Source organism: Schistocerca americana, chromosome 8 (assembly GCF_021461395.2).
Source record: "Schistocerca americana isolate TAMUIC-IGC-003095 chromosome 8, iqSchAmer2.1, whole genome shotgun sequence".
In the NCBI taxonomy this organism is placed as follows: domain Eukaryota; kingdom Metazoa; phylum Arthropoda; class Insecta; order Orthoptera; family Acrididae; genus Schistocerca; species Schistocerca americana.
This window is the reverse complement of record NC_060126.1, coordinates 491,508,523-491,524,164: the sequence shown is the minus strand read 5'-3', so window position 1 is coordinate 491,524,164 and position 15,642 is coordinate 491,508,523. Positions and strand designations below refer to the sequence as shown.

General features: G+C 37.4%; 1 long non-coding RNA gene across 1 annotated transcript in view; it reads right to left on the bottom strand.

The window, feature by feature from the left end:
- Positions 1-210: 210 nt before the first annotated feature.
- The window catches only part of LOC124545495, a 53,368-nt gene continuing 37,936 nt past the window's right edge, over positions 211-15,642 (bottom strand). The window contains exon 3 of the long non-coding RNA XR_006967635.1: positions 211-338. This is a non-coding gene — a long non-coding RNA (uncharacterized LOC124545495). The remainder of the gene's footprint in view (positions 339-15,642) is intronic.

The window sequence follows — 15,642 nt, the reverse complement described above, 5'->3', positions numbered from 1 at the left end:
GTTTCTGGATAACTCGGTGGCTTGATCTGGATTGGTCTTAAATATAAAGACAAAGTCTTACACGCTGCATCCCACAATTCCTTCCATATATTTCTACAAATTGTAAAGGGTCTTGAGATATTATGTGATTCGATATGATGTGTAACAAAGGATTATCTAACATCAAACAAAGTTTTGTGGTTTTATTTAGTGAGAGGTCCATATTAGCAGAACAACAGTACGTTAAGACATCATAAGGACAGCGCGACGTACAGCGCAGATTATGGTCCAGTGTGTCCACAAAGCAAGTCATGGCGATGTTTCCGCTGCCTTCTTTACTGCATCTTCCAGTCCAGCGTCTGTAGACAATTTCAGTATTTTACTAAAACTGAGCAGTCACTTAAAAATGTTATACTTAAAACATACACAAAGCAGTTTTACGAAAATAGATACTCTCCAGAAAGTGATCGACTCTTACACGGACCATTGCAACACTTTGAAACTGCACTCCTAATACGCAGGTATTACACGTACCAGAGAATCATACCGTAAAATGAATATTACAGTCGTATTAATACTACAGTCGTTTGTGAATAAAAGCAGGAAATTTAATAGTCTGCAATAATGTGAAAACTGGTTTTCATTGAGTTTCCCTATCACACCGTGAAATTTGAAACGATAGTATTAAATACATGTAACGGTTCACATGCAGCCACACTTGGACCGTGCGACGTACACATCATCATACATACATGAAAAACACGCACATAGATTTTTAACTTTTGACTTACAATGGGCAACATTCTCCGAGGATTGGATAAAAATATGCTCAGTCCCCCAGTCCCACTCAAGGTTTTCTGGAGATTCCCCTTGATTATGAGGTGAATGCCACAAACTGTAATATCATTCGAAATTTTCCCCATTGGAAATCCTTTTGTTGAAATCCAAGCCTGCTAGGATAAGAGATGTTTAACAAAAGTAGTGAGGTTGACAAAACTACAAGCGATACGGCAACGCTGTATTGTTCTTCTTTTGTTGACCGGTGTGTTGATGCCAGATGTCCAGTCAGAGTTTCAACTTCGTACAGCAATCAGGTGGGTTTTGAGAGCGCCATCAGTGGAGTTGTGTTTTTATTGTGCGTTACGGAAAATGGAACAGCGGCATTTAGAGAAATGTTATGCCATCAAATTTTGGGTAAAACTTGGGGAGTGTGATCTCTGAAACGTTGAAACATTTCTTATCAAGAGCATAAGATTTCCGCTATCACAAATCTGTTTTTTTTTTTTTTTCAAAAAATGTCGAAAACGTGTTCTTAAGCGATTTCATATGAGATCAGATCAACGTTTAACAATAAGAATGATGAGTGACTTGCTAAACTTAAACAGTTGCACCATACATCAAATTTTGTCCGAAGTATTGGTTGGTTGGTAAGGTATGTGCCAAAATGGTGCCAAAAACCTCACAACTCAGCAGAAGAACAATCGAAGAAACGTGTGCGTTGATCTTCTTGAGGGGACTGCCAATGACTACGAATGGTTCAGTAGTGTGAACCCAGATTATGAACGGTTTTTGAGTATGGTCATGAGACAAAACGGCCCTACAATCGAAAAAAGCTCGAATGAGCGAATCAAAGGTCAAAATAAAAATGCTGATTTTCGTTTCTGACAGTAGGGGTATCGTAAACAAAGCATTTGTTCGTCCAGGTCAAACTGTCAACCAAGGGTTTCACAAAGATGTACTTGAAAGGCTCAGGAAAAGATCGAATCGAATGAGAACGGACATTGCAGACAAGTGGGTGCTGCATCATGGCAACGCCGCATCACACACGGTCACTTCCATTACGTAATTTTGGACCTCAGAAGGCATTCCTCTTGTATCACAGTCCCCCTATTCACCTAATCTGAGTGCTTGTGACTTATTTCTTTCAGAAAATTGACTCTGGAGAGCATTCAAAAGAGCGTGACCAACAGATTAAAGTCCAAACCACTTGAAGCGCGTAAGTGCTGCTACCAAGGCTGGGAAGAACGAGTACGCCGGTAGGGGGGCTACAGGGGTGCTGCCCCACATTCCATTGTTGCCAAATGTATCCAAGATGGCGGTGATGACGTCATCCGAGATGGCATCATGTAGACTTGGCAACAGCGCAAAGCCTCTGCAAAAAACTGTCGCCAAGTTCAATTTCCAACAGGATAATGTGTGACACCCCTGTTACCTCTACTAAACAAGGAAAATGGCGGGAAAAAAGGACTTGTCTTTGTTATTTAACCAATTTCAAGCAGGTGTGTTCGCCACTGAGTCTGCACTCCAACTGGCTCAGTTCATATCGCTGCCATCAGAGAGGCCGCCACCGTGACGTCGTATCATGACGCAAGTACCGTTATTCAAGATGGCTGCACCCAGCGTATCCACCAAGTGGTGTGGGTCTACTTCATATCGGAGCCACGACGCCGGGTGATGACTCAAGATCATCAACTTTCTCTCTCGATTCGCGCCAGCTGCCTCCAAGCACGAGACCGCTGACGTCACAGCCCCCCAGCCTGGACCTTTATACTTGTGCTGGACAGTATTCTGTAAATATTCTAACTAAACTATGATCCCAGTACCGTCATTCAATCCGTATGGTCTAGGACACAGCTAGAGCACTCTCCCATCACGTAATCCAAGATCGTCGCTGACCCCACCTGTAGTCAAGTGCTGAGAGAGAGATATGCTGCAATGCCTTCTCTCTCATATAGGTAAGAAAAGGCGTTCACAATACTTTCAACTACCTAGTTTCAACTACTTTTCATGGTACAGACCGCCACCTCTTCCTAGGAACCGGCGCCGAGTTTGAATTCTGGCAGTAAAGAAAGGTCACTTGAGCTTTCGCCTACAACCTAAGAACATTGTAACAAACAATGCTCACCACCACTAACCTAAGAGTACAGGGCACAACCTCTTCCTAGGGGTTGCTGGTAAAAGGACTCAGCCCGCACTAGGCTGATGGAGAGAGAGGAAGGAATGTACTTTTATTTGGCAGAAGTTTATTTAGGGATGGAGTATATGTATCACAGAACACACGCTCTGACATGCCCCACAGCATACAGACCAGACAGCCAAACAACTCCTAAATTGTCAAACTAATAATCCATCTAAAACACTTTGCTTGCTAATCGTCAACTGTCAAAATCGTACACTAGTCTTTATTTACACAATTAGAGGCAGCACAATCACCAAGTGTATTCGCCACTGGGTCCATAGCCCAACTGACTAAGTTCATATCGATGTCACTACAGGACGCTGTAGCGATGTCAGGACATGACACAAGTACCGTAATCTAATATGGCGCCACGTAGTGATTACACTACGAGCTCCAGACCCCAACTGGCTTAGTACATTTTGTCGCTGACAGAGGACGCCACTGTGACACCAGCTGCTAACGCAAGTACAGTTATCCATGATGGTGGCAAACTGTGTGTTCTTCACGAGGTCTAGTACTCAGTACCACCAGCAGAGGACGCTGTCATCCGTTTCCTGATGTAAACCAAGATGATTAGGAAAAAGTCAGCCTGCTCTGCGCTGCTGGGGAGGGGAAGGACTGACTGCACTGTATTTATTTTGAAACAACTTAATCAACGATTAACTATATCTATCACACTGATGCAAAAGATCCACCCTCATGTGCCTGGGGCACATGTTTCACAGTCCACAGACACGCAACCAACTCGTAATTTCAGCACACAATACCAGACGGTTCCTATTTAATTCATCACATTGATCTGTAGACACGCTCAGCACTCGTCCAAATAGTGTACAGTAGTTTCTAGAATGAGATTTTCACTCTACAGCGGAGTGTGCGCTGATATGAAACTTCCTGGCAGATTAAAACTGTGTCCCCGACCGAGACTCGAACTCGGGACCTTTGCCTTTCGCGGGCAAGTGGTCTACCATCTGAGCTATCGAAGCACGACTCATGCCCGGTCTCACCGCTGTACTTCTGCCAGTATCTCGTCTCCTACTTTCCAAACTTTACAGAAGTTCCACTTGATCACGAAAGCCGCCCAGCACATGTTAAGTATTAGTTCGCTGTTCGGTCGTCTAGAAGGTGGTAAAGTTAACTGTGATACATTCCTACACACCAGCAGGGCTCTGCATTCGGAAGACTGCTACCATTGACATGAGACGCGAATCAGTACCACCACAGACTTTGCTTACATGGAGACATGCTAGAAAACCCCTGACATATATCTTCTATTGTTATACTTATAATTAAATCTTACGATCGCTGTCTCAACAGAACAGCATTCGAGAATGAGCGAAGTATCGGAAAAACACCCTCTTGTCGGCAGTGGCTCTGGAAGTAGCTGTACCTTCCATACAACTGGACATACTCCCCCCATCGCTATCACAGTACTCCAAGTTAAATCCGTACCTTCCTTACAACAGGGCATAGTCATCTCCTTTCCACAAACACACATACTTTATAAAAGTTTGCCTCAAATGCGAACATATCAAGCACCCACTAAGTATATTACTTACTCAATAACTGAGTGCATACCATACCAAATAATATTGATTGAAAATAAGCGATGGGTGTGCCTCTTAAGTTCGTCTTTCGAGTCCTACCCCTGTGTAATGGAAAGAGACACGTAATCGGCGAGATGTTAAAGAAAAATCCGATCCCAGCAACTAGCGCATGTTACTGTCACAATCAGTCTTGGTTCTACAGGTGCACACAAGTATCAATGTTAAAAACCTATGCCCGCATCACGAATCGAGGTACGACATTACCTCTCAATGAGCTGGTTTTTTGAGGATAAATACCGTGACGATGCAGCCTAGGGATAAAAATCACTGAACTTTAAAAGTGATTCAGCTAAGGAACGCGGTATTTGGGACTCCCTCACACCCCCTCAACTACATAATTCTTTAGTATTTGTAACACACTCTGTCTTGACATCATATCAGATAGGTCATCCTATCATCCTGCTTAACAAACTCCTCCCCGATGACGAGTAACAGTAGGATGAAGAGATTCATAGTGGGAAAGGACGTCAATGAACTCTTGCTATGAAAATGGTACCGTGATTATTTCATTTGCAAGTGAGGAGGTCCCGATTGCCAATTAAATATCAAAGGAGCCTCTGGGCCAGATGGTATCCACTCCGAGACACTGACAATTTTCTCTCCACAGATTGTTCCATGCCTGATGGATCTACTCAATGAAGCGTTACGGCTGGACTACCGCGTCCGTCTGGTGACGAATCGGAACATGGTGCGGCGAGAGCAGAGAAGTGTCCTGATAAGGCTGTCAGGAGCTTTCAGCACCACGTGAGTGGAATCAGCCTGCGTGGTGCTTGGAACCTTCCCTATCGACAGAACCATTCGGTTGCGGGCTGCAGTGTACTGGCTCAGGAGGGGAGACAGTGGAAAGTAATTGAGAATACCGGAAAAGATATTACTGAGAAGCTCCCATTCGTCAAATGGCGAGTGGATAGATGGCAAAGGGAATGGGAGGCAAGCGATCAGAGCCGTAGGGTATATAAATTTTTCCTGGACATCAGGGAACGTCTGAGAATAAAGCCACATTAATCCCAGCCGAGGTAAGGTTCACTTTCTGACAGGTCACGGCCATCACCCTGCACACTTAGACCGCGTAGCCCGCAGCCACAGTGCTGCTTGTATGCGACGCGAAGATGGATCGCCAGAACACATACTTTTTCTATGTCTCCGATACAGAGCAGCACACCAGATACCAACGCAGTACAACAGTGACATCATACGGGCAATAAGAGACAAAGACGAGTGGGAAATAGTAAATAAAATCGCTGATGATGTCTCAAGGACATTAAACGACGAATACAGACAAACATGGCCGTATAACAGAACACAGCAACACACACGGAGCACATAAGACAGCAGTTCCAATTCGTGCACAAACACAGACAGCAGTCACACACTCACTCAAACAGCAAGCACTTTGACCAACACGCACCACAGACCATCTTACACAACATCTAAAATATTTAAACTTTATCAGAGTAAACAGTGTAATGCACTCAACCCCGTAAACCTCTTCTAGTTTAAGTGTAAATAAGAGGCATATCCATCCCGCGGCCATTACACCACTGTTGGGATGTAACATTTGTAACTGATCACATAGTATCTAACCAAGATAACAGGTAAAATTCAAGATACATGATATAGGAACTGAAGATTAATTAATAACTCCAAGAAATAACATACTTAACACTCACTCACCACTGTGCTTTCCACAACGTACGTAATAATTACAGTGATTTTGTAAATCTCCGCACAGTTTGACACTGTGGATCTGAGAATATTGAACTTTCCAACGAATTCCGAAATGGATGGCCTAGAAGGCGAAGAGGGAAAGGACATACCCATCGGCTCTGCCTCAAGAATGCTTAATAAATTGGGGTAAAATAACAGTACGGTTGAATATGAATTGTTTTGTTATAAAAGATACTATAGGCAGTAACGCAACTCAAACCAGATGTTTTTTCGGAGAAAGTTCAATAACATTTACGGTTCATAAGCCAATGAAGTGGATAGGAAGGGTGAGTGAGCCGCGATCCCACGTAATGAAGTTCAGACTGTGCCAGAACTTATTCGATTATGAAATTGTATGCAAACACTGCGAAAATAACAGGGTAGCTGACGCTTTGTCACGTATTGCGAATATATAGACCACAGAAGAAGACAGTGAACACTTTGCTGGTTCTTAAGATATACTTGTGAAACCAAGTGTAAGTGAGGAAGAAAACGAGGAATCCTAAAACAATTCCGTGACTCACTTCCAGGCGGACACCAAGGAATAGCGCGTAGGTACGAACATGTAAATAAGTACAGAATGCGTTAGAGTATGAAGCAAATTATTCTAGAATACTTTCGGAGTGCGAAAAAACAAAGTCGAACAAAGCCACACAGTGTAAAACAAAGATGCTATTTGTAATAACAACCACTCAATAAATAATGGAGATATATTTTTAAAATACGAATATATTCAAAATTAAATAAAAGCTTTATAACCAAGTAATGTTGTTCAAGAGAAATGGATTTGATTAACAGTTGAGAATTTTAGAGTTACTGATGACATTTTGCACGAAGCAGTGCAAACCAGTAAGAAAAATTATTTGATTGTGGACAGAATATGATTTATCTAAAGTGTAGTGCAATTTGCTGAGAAAAGTAAGTCACAGAAAATTTTTGAATAACAAGAAACTGAATTTGTAAATAAATTACAAATAAAAGAAAAAGAACTACAAACGAAGAGAAGTAATGTTTATATTTAAAAGATGTAGAAAAAATATTAAAGAACTGAAAAAGAAGAGATTATTTACATTGCCACAACTAAGCATTATACAAAGAAAAATTCTTTTAAAGTTCGTGGAGTTCAATGTAATTGCATTTGAAAGGTAGATTCTCTGCTTATAATAGTGGTAGATTAGATAATGATAAATTACTTTGTACAGGGTGAGTCGCGTAATACGTAGCACCCCCTTTATTCCGGGGGCGATTGCACATATCGGCATGCGGTTTTCGGCGAATCATAGCGGACTATGGGCACATACGTTGGTACATGCACAATAATTACAACGTTTATATTGACCGAGATGATGAAGCAAGTACATGTTTTTTTTTAAAAAATGGGATGCTATATATTTTTTACCATCATTCGAACGCTATGTAAAATACGCGTATAGTGATGTAACTCATGTTGCTATTGTGATTCAAACTTTGCTTAAAAGACGCTGGGAAACATTGTACGATTGAAGGTCGAGGCGGTCGTAAGCGGCTGCGGACTGTAAACACGCCTCGCGCGACCCGGAAAGCAGGCCGTGTCGTACAACTAGTAAGTCGTGCGACTTTGAACAAGTAGGACGTGAGACTCCTATCCAGACGTAGTTGCTGCTGGAACATAACGCCCAGATATGTACACTAATCAGGAGAAGTTAGACATGTTACTTCTGTATGGCGAATGTCGTAGGAATGCTGTCGAAACCGTACGGCGGTACATGGATATCTATCCTGATCGTCGGTGTCCTACTCGCCACGCCACTGCAAGAATCATTACTAAACTAGTGCGAACAGGCAGCTTTAGCAGCAAACAAATGAGGAGGAAGAATACTGCGGCCGACAGAGACCACGAAGAGGCTGTTCTGGCCATGACGTTTATCGACCCTCATTGTGACACGAAATGTACGGCCGCGGAATGTAGGGTCAGCCAGACGGGTGTCCTGCGCATTCTTTACCGGCATAAGTTCCACCCATATCACCTTACACTCCATGAGGAACTCGAAGGACGCAATTTTGAACGTCGCATGGAATTTTGTCGGTTTGCTCTGCGACGCCTGCGAGATGATTAAGAAAAAACGGTTCAAATGGCTCTGAGCACTATGGGACCTAACATCTGTGGTCATCAGTCCCCTAGAACTTAGAACTACTTAAACCTAACTAACCTAAGGACATCACACACATCCACGCCCGAGGCAGGATTCGAATCTGCGACCGCAGCAGTCGCGCGGTTCCGGACTGAGCGCCTAGAACCGCTAGACCACCGCGGACGGCCTGCGAGATGATAATACATTCTTCAAACGTGTGCTCTTCAGCGACGAAGCAACATTCACTAATCACGAGAATGTAAATTTACGTAACATGCACTACTACGTAATACGACGGCTGGCCAACTCACTCCTCACGAGTCGCAAGTCAAATATTGAACGAGGCATTTCCTGAGCGCTGGATTGGACGGAATGCTGCAGTACAATGGCCTGCCAGGTCCCCCGGTTTGACTCCATTTCTTTTTGTGGGGAACACTGTAAGATGCGGTCTACCGCGAAGCCCCAACAAAGCTAGATGACATGCGCCGCCGAATAGTCACAGCTTGCTCCGCCATATCATCCACTGACCTCCCAGCTGTTACCCATTCTCTTGAACGTCGATTACAGATGTGTCTTGCAGTCAAGGGTAAACCGTTTGAGTACATGCTTAAGTAAAGTACAACGCCATGCTTTGTTAAGAACACTATGAATTGTGAAGGTTATCAGTAGGTACCAATGTGTTATTAAACGATATTTGTCAATGACCAGTATCATCCATATGTAACGTGTGTGGACAATGTGTATACCATGTAGGTTGTCCTTCTGTCGTATTGTTCGGTGGGAGGTGGTCAGTATATGAATGTGAATAAAATGATTATCTTATCAAATGTGGATTCTCTCTAATTATAATGTCCAATACTATCCGTGGAAACAGTAGTTTTACAGCAGACACTTTGTTGCTCCACACACACACTCAGGCGTCACCCGGTGAAGAGTTTCCCATGACGCATCCATCAATAACATTATCAGCGGCTTACTGTGCGTCAGGTGTAACACGTAAGCAGGAAGGGAGCACAGCTTAAATGAGAAACTGCTTGACAAAGTGGTTGCTATGTTCACATAATAACTTTCATTCCAGCCTGGGAATGTCCATGCATTTGGCATAGTTCTCATAATCCCCGTTTGATATGCAATTAGCTAGCATTTGCCACAGTTAAATACGAAATGCGACTTGCCATCCTTGTACCTAAGGTGTATCGTGAAGAGGGTGGATGAGGATTTACCTACGTAGCTTTGGCAGTGCATGCTGCGTAGAGCACAGCAACTCGGCCTGCGGGTCGTGCGAGGCGTGTTTACAGTCTGCAGCCACTTCCGACTGCCTCGACCTTTAATCGTACAATATTTCCCAGGGTCTTTAACCAAAGTAGAATCACAATAGCCACATGCGTTACATCACTACAAGCGTCTTTTCCAAAGTGTTGGAATGATGGTAAAAAAAGTACAGCGAGCCATTTAAAAAACATGTACTTGACTTATTACCTTGGTCAATATAAACGTTGTGATTATTGTACATGTATCAAAGTATGTGCCCCATAGTTGGCTATGATTTGCCGAACATTGCTTGTCGATACGTGCAATTACCCCCGGAATAATGGGGGTGTTAAAACTTATGCGACTCACCCTGTATATTCGTTCAAGAATGTTATAATTACAAATTAGTTAAAAACATAATTGAAAAATATTTAGCTGTAAATAAAGATAATTCAGAGAAGAAAATCTGTGATACACATTTTAATGAGGCATAATAGTATATCGAATTGTTCTCTGAAGATACAAATAAATATCTTGATGTGAAAAAATTCTGCTAGAAATAAAATACATTCGAATATAAGAATTGAACAGTATATAGAGTTTGATCCAATTCTTATTGAACAAGAATTTGTGGTAGAGTTGAAGATTGGAAATAAAAAACATGAAATAAAAACTTGTGTGTTGAGTAATTTACCTAAAGAAAAACTGGCTTCAATGATTTCTGAAATCTATGAAGAATATCCAGATAAAAATAAAGTGTTTAAAGAAACATTCAAAGATCTTATAGAATAGAAATGGTGTAAAAATAAGGGAAAGTTAAAGATATCGAACGAGATAGTGAGTATTTTAAGAATAAACATTGCACAGTAAATTGTTTTTTAAAGCAATCATAAACAATACAAATTTCTTCTCCAACGAGATTGTATAAATAATTGATATTTTCATCAGTTAATTGATTTATGAATATAGAGACTATATCTTCATCATCGGGATAACACACCAATAGAATAAATGAAAGTGCTAATTTTCTCATCCGTACTGTTTGATACACACACACACACACATATATAAATATCCTTAGAATTTATTTTATCAATTTCATCAACCACTTAAATTTAAAATTACCTTTCAAGTTTTTTACACACACACACACACACACACACACACACACACACACACACACACACACACACACACACACACACACACACACACACACACACACACACACATATATATATATATATATATATATATATATATATATATATATATATATGTGTGTGTGTGTGTGTGTGTGTGTGTGTGTGTTTTTTAATTTTAAAATAAAAAGAGAAGCAAAAAAAATGTAAACTTGTCCAGTTTGGACATATGAAAGGTAATTAAAAACTAGGAACACTTATATACATCAGACTGAATTTTTATAAAACTATTTTATCTTTATTAATCTAAATATATATATATATATATATATATATATATATATATATATATGTGTGTGTGTGTGTGTGTGTGTGTGTGTGTGTGTGTGTGTGTGTGTGTGTGTGTGTGTGCGTGTGTGTTTTAATTTTAAAATAAAAAGAGAAGCAAAAAAAATTTAAACTTGTCCAGTTTGGACATATGAAAGGTAATTAAAAACTAGCAACACTTATATACATCAGACTGAATTTTTATAAAACTATTTTATCTTTATTAATCTAAATATTATGAGAATTATCAAATCCTAACCATTTAACATATACTTTACCTCCTTTCTTTTTCAACGATATATAAGTCAGGATATTTTGTTTTCTGTAATTCATACTTATAAAAATTTCCTTTCAACTTTTCAGAATTTAAATCTCGTTATTTATGTGTTATTAGATTAGAGTGAAAACAGGTTCAACTTCATAAATTTCTGTTGACCAGTTGGCTGTATATCCATTTTCAAAATTTCTTTTAAATTTACTCATTCTGACTTTATCACATTTTATATATTTCGCCTTTTCATTAGATGCAGCAGTAGTTGGTTTATAATCGATTTCATTTATTTCTATTGGTTTTATTTTTATAGTTGAATATTTTGTGTTATTATATTCCGTAACTAGTTTCAAGACCAGATAAGTCTACTTGCAACTTCCTTGTAAGTCCAATTTTTTCCACATGCTTTCCTTTAGTGTCCTTTTAAATCTTTCAACAGCAGACTCGTTCAGTTCAGTAAAAATGTAATAATGACTACTTCTGTATTTTTCATCAATTATTGAAAACAGTTATTGCAGAATTCTTTACTATTATAAATTAGTAAATTTTTTGGATTTATGTCTCAAAATATTTTTATCAAAAGCTTCAGCTACATTATTACCTGTTTTGCCTTTAACTGGAATAGCCCAAGCAAATTTCGTAAAAACATCAATAACAGTTAATAAATTTTATGTCCTTTATTTACTCTGAAATTACTTTCAAATTCCTTGAATCCACTTCAGCTAGATCTGCTTGCCATTATCATCAATTATGAGAGGAATTACATTTTCTCTTTCAAAATTTTTTCTCAGTAGTTTATATAATTCATCTACAATTTCTTCACGAATATTTAGACCTTCACCTATAAAACTTTTTTAACAAACTTACTTTTTTTGGTATCACATACTACGCAAAGACATTAAGTTCTCTGCCTTCAATTTGTGCTTGTTACTGTCTCAGGATCGTTTGTTTCAGTAAATGTATTACATTTGAATCAATAGATATGGTTATCCCCTTATATATAATAACAATTTAATAAGTTTTAAAGATCTGTTCTGTGATCTTCGTTTGATTATAAAATAAGTTCACTGAAGATGAATAATTCACCTGAAACAAGTAGATCTCTAACAGATTGATTTAGAGCCTAAACATTTTACCTATCATTTCCATTTCAAATAATGGATTAGTGAACTGAGTTGGATACAAAATTTGTAATTCATCGTTATTATATCTCTTTATCTCAATTTTAAAATTAGTAGTTGACCAATCACCGTTTATATTGGCCACAAATGAAATAATTCTCTCGATTTTTGCTCCATATTCAAATGTTTATTTCAGTGTTTTATCACTGTGCATGTTGTATTTCTGATTTAGTTAAGGTATAGTAGTAAAATATGGTTATGCTATAGTTACAAAACAGTACTTAGAAAGTGAATTCAACAGTCTTCTTACAAAACCTGAATGCACAAGTATTATAACACAACTCAGTAATTATGTTACTACTATACCTTCTAACATCATCATCTTCACACCCATCATGTAGTCATGTAATTGGTGATACATCTCCAAAATCTTATGTGTAATCGTGAAATTGAATCACTTGTTTTTCAGCTTCTCTAGTTTCTTCAATAGCTTTTAATACATTGTCACCTAATCCTTCGATTCCTAGTTTTACTTGTTCAATAGCTTTGACAACAGGTTGATCTACATTTTTATATTTTTCATATTCTGTTCTTGATTGTTTCTTCCAGAGGTTGTATTGTTCTCTCAATTCTTTTGATTTATTTCTATTTCATTTAGCTTTTTTAACAACTTTTGGGTTGTATCTTGCAACATTTATTGAAGGCCTATAAAACAATAGTTAAAAACTTTTAATGTTACATGCTCACAATCAGCATTTTTGTTTAAAGTTTATATTATGTTTAATCTTCTTGTTTAATGATTCTGAATAGTTATATTCAATTTCTGAACTTACCTTCATTTGGGTTTCTAGTCATATCTGCCATAAAAAATCCACATTGACCATTTCAACATTTACTACATGTGTTTAAAATCATCATATTTTAAATCACCACCAACAAACTCGTAAAAAATTGGACCTGAAATTGTGTCATCTTGTCTGAAAACATTTGAGAAATTTAGATTATCTCTGACTAGTTGTTTTGGCAGTTTTAAATATGTTTGTACCAAATAAATACAGTCTATTGCTTTATGTCTACCTCCAGTAATCTTTTTTAAATATACCCTGGCATTTAAGAATGAAGTCAGCAAATACTACTACTGAATTAACTAGGCACTAATCTAATGTAGTAATTTCATTATTACTTTTCAATAAAAGTAGCAATTTCTTCATTATACTTATCTTCAAACTTTTTTACATCTTTTAATGAATTCTGAGTATTTTGGTTGGTTAAAATTAATAGAATAAACATATAACTGATAAATTTTATTACAATTCAACCATCCTGGAGCAAGAATATAAGTGCCAATAAGTAATGTCGATTTTCCACAACCACTTGGTCCTATGATTGCATGTCAAATAGAATTTGGTGAAAGTTTACCGTGTTTATTTTTTAATTACTTTTCTGGAATTCTCACTTTAGACTTTCATTATGTCACTAATTTAAATAAACTGTATAAGTGGTTCATATAATTCAGTTGAGTGATGAATCATTATTCTGAAAAAGAGATTGTGTCAATAAGAGAAACTTATAACAATGTTACATTAGTTCGTTTATACACAACTTTCTTAACTCCAATATTACATTGAAAAATAATAAACTATATTGCGACATATAAACGATAGAAATTCCTGTAGGTTAGTACAGTTCAAGAAATTCAGAAAATTTTATTCATCAAAAATGCCAAATATACCCATTAAAGCTGATAAAATTTTAAATAAAGTTACTATTGAGAGTGATGTTAAGTTGTATATGGGTATAAAAGAAGATAATACTGCAAGTATGCTAGGATTTAATAATCAAATTATTGAAGCCAATAAAATAACTATTGCTAGTAATGTTCCTAAAATTATTCCATTTGTATTAATATATATAAATTTTAATCTAACTGATCAAATGTTTGTTAAACATACTAATTATTTTCATAGAGAAACTAATATTATTTTTCATTTAAACAAAACAGTGAATTTAGAACATCAGTCATTTATGAACCATATTATGTTGTATATATTCCAGTTCATGATAACATTTGAGACATACAAATAACTGTAACTGATGAAAATGACAATTTATTGACATTAGTGGTGCTTGTATAAGAGCTGTTTTAGAAATATCTTAATAAATTAAATCTTTAAGAAATTATCAGTAAAATCGAGAGCTATGAATTCCACCCATTCCCTACAAATGAGAAGAGTAAAAATACTTTAAATGCAACCTACAAGGATACAGAGATTGAAATAAATATTGGTGATGGGTAGCTTCAACCAAATAATGCATAATTGTACATGAAATACGGAATTGTTGTCGCTAATCCTGATTGATCAGAACCAGATTATCGAACATATGATGGATAATCTAATAAAAAATTAATCGATAGTTATGTTGCAAAACTATTTCATTTTGTGACCATTACAAAGGCAAATAATGTTTTATCTTGAATGGAACATCCTTTTATTTCATAGACAGCTGTGTTATATTTAACGTCTTCTGTAACTGATAAAATAAATATGAAAGGTCATATACTTAACAATGGGTAACTAAAGAGTAAGGAAAAGGAAGTGCTTTATCCATTAGCAATGCTTGGTGAATTTTTTAAAGACTGTAATAAATTTGTTGGAAGGTGATTTAACTGTAATTTTTACAAGATCTTTTAGTTCTGGAGATGCAATTCTGAGATGGCCTGATTATAAGGAAGCTGAAGTTCAAATTAAAGATACACTTAAACAAGAAGGAAAAATTGTAGTAGAATCGATATAAATACATGTATCAATTATTTCATGTGAACCAGATTACGAGTTAGAACAATGAGAAAATATTCTGAAAAATCCAAAAATTTCGGTATTTATTATAGACTACAAACTCTAGGAGCTGCAGGATTAATTGTTAGAAAAATTTTGAAATTGATATCACAAAAGCTATTATTCAATAGAGTTTCATATGCCATATTTTCTATATGTTACACTTCAGACAAATCATAAAAATAATCAGTTGCTTGACTATTCATTATTCGATCACGTTAATCTACAGAATATACACTTGAAACATGGAAGACACTAAATTTTCCCATGGGAGATATGGATGGTTAATCCTCCATGTAATTTTCTCAAAGCATAAAATGCATTTCTCGA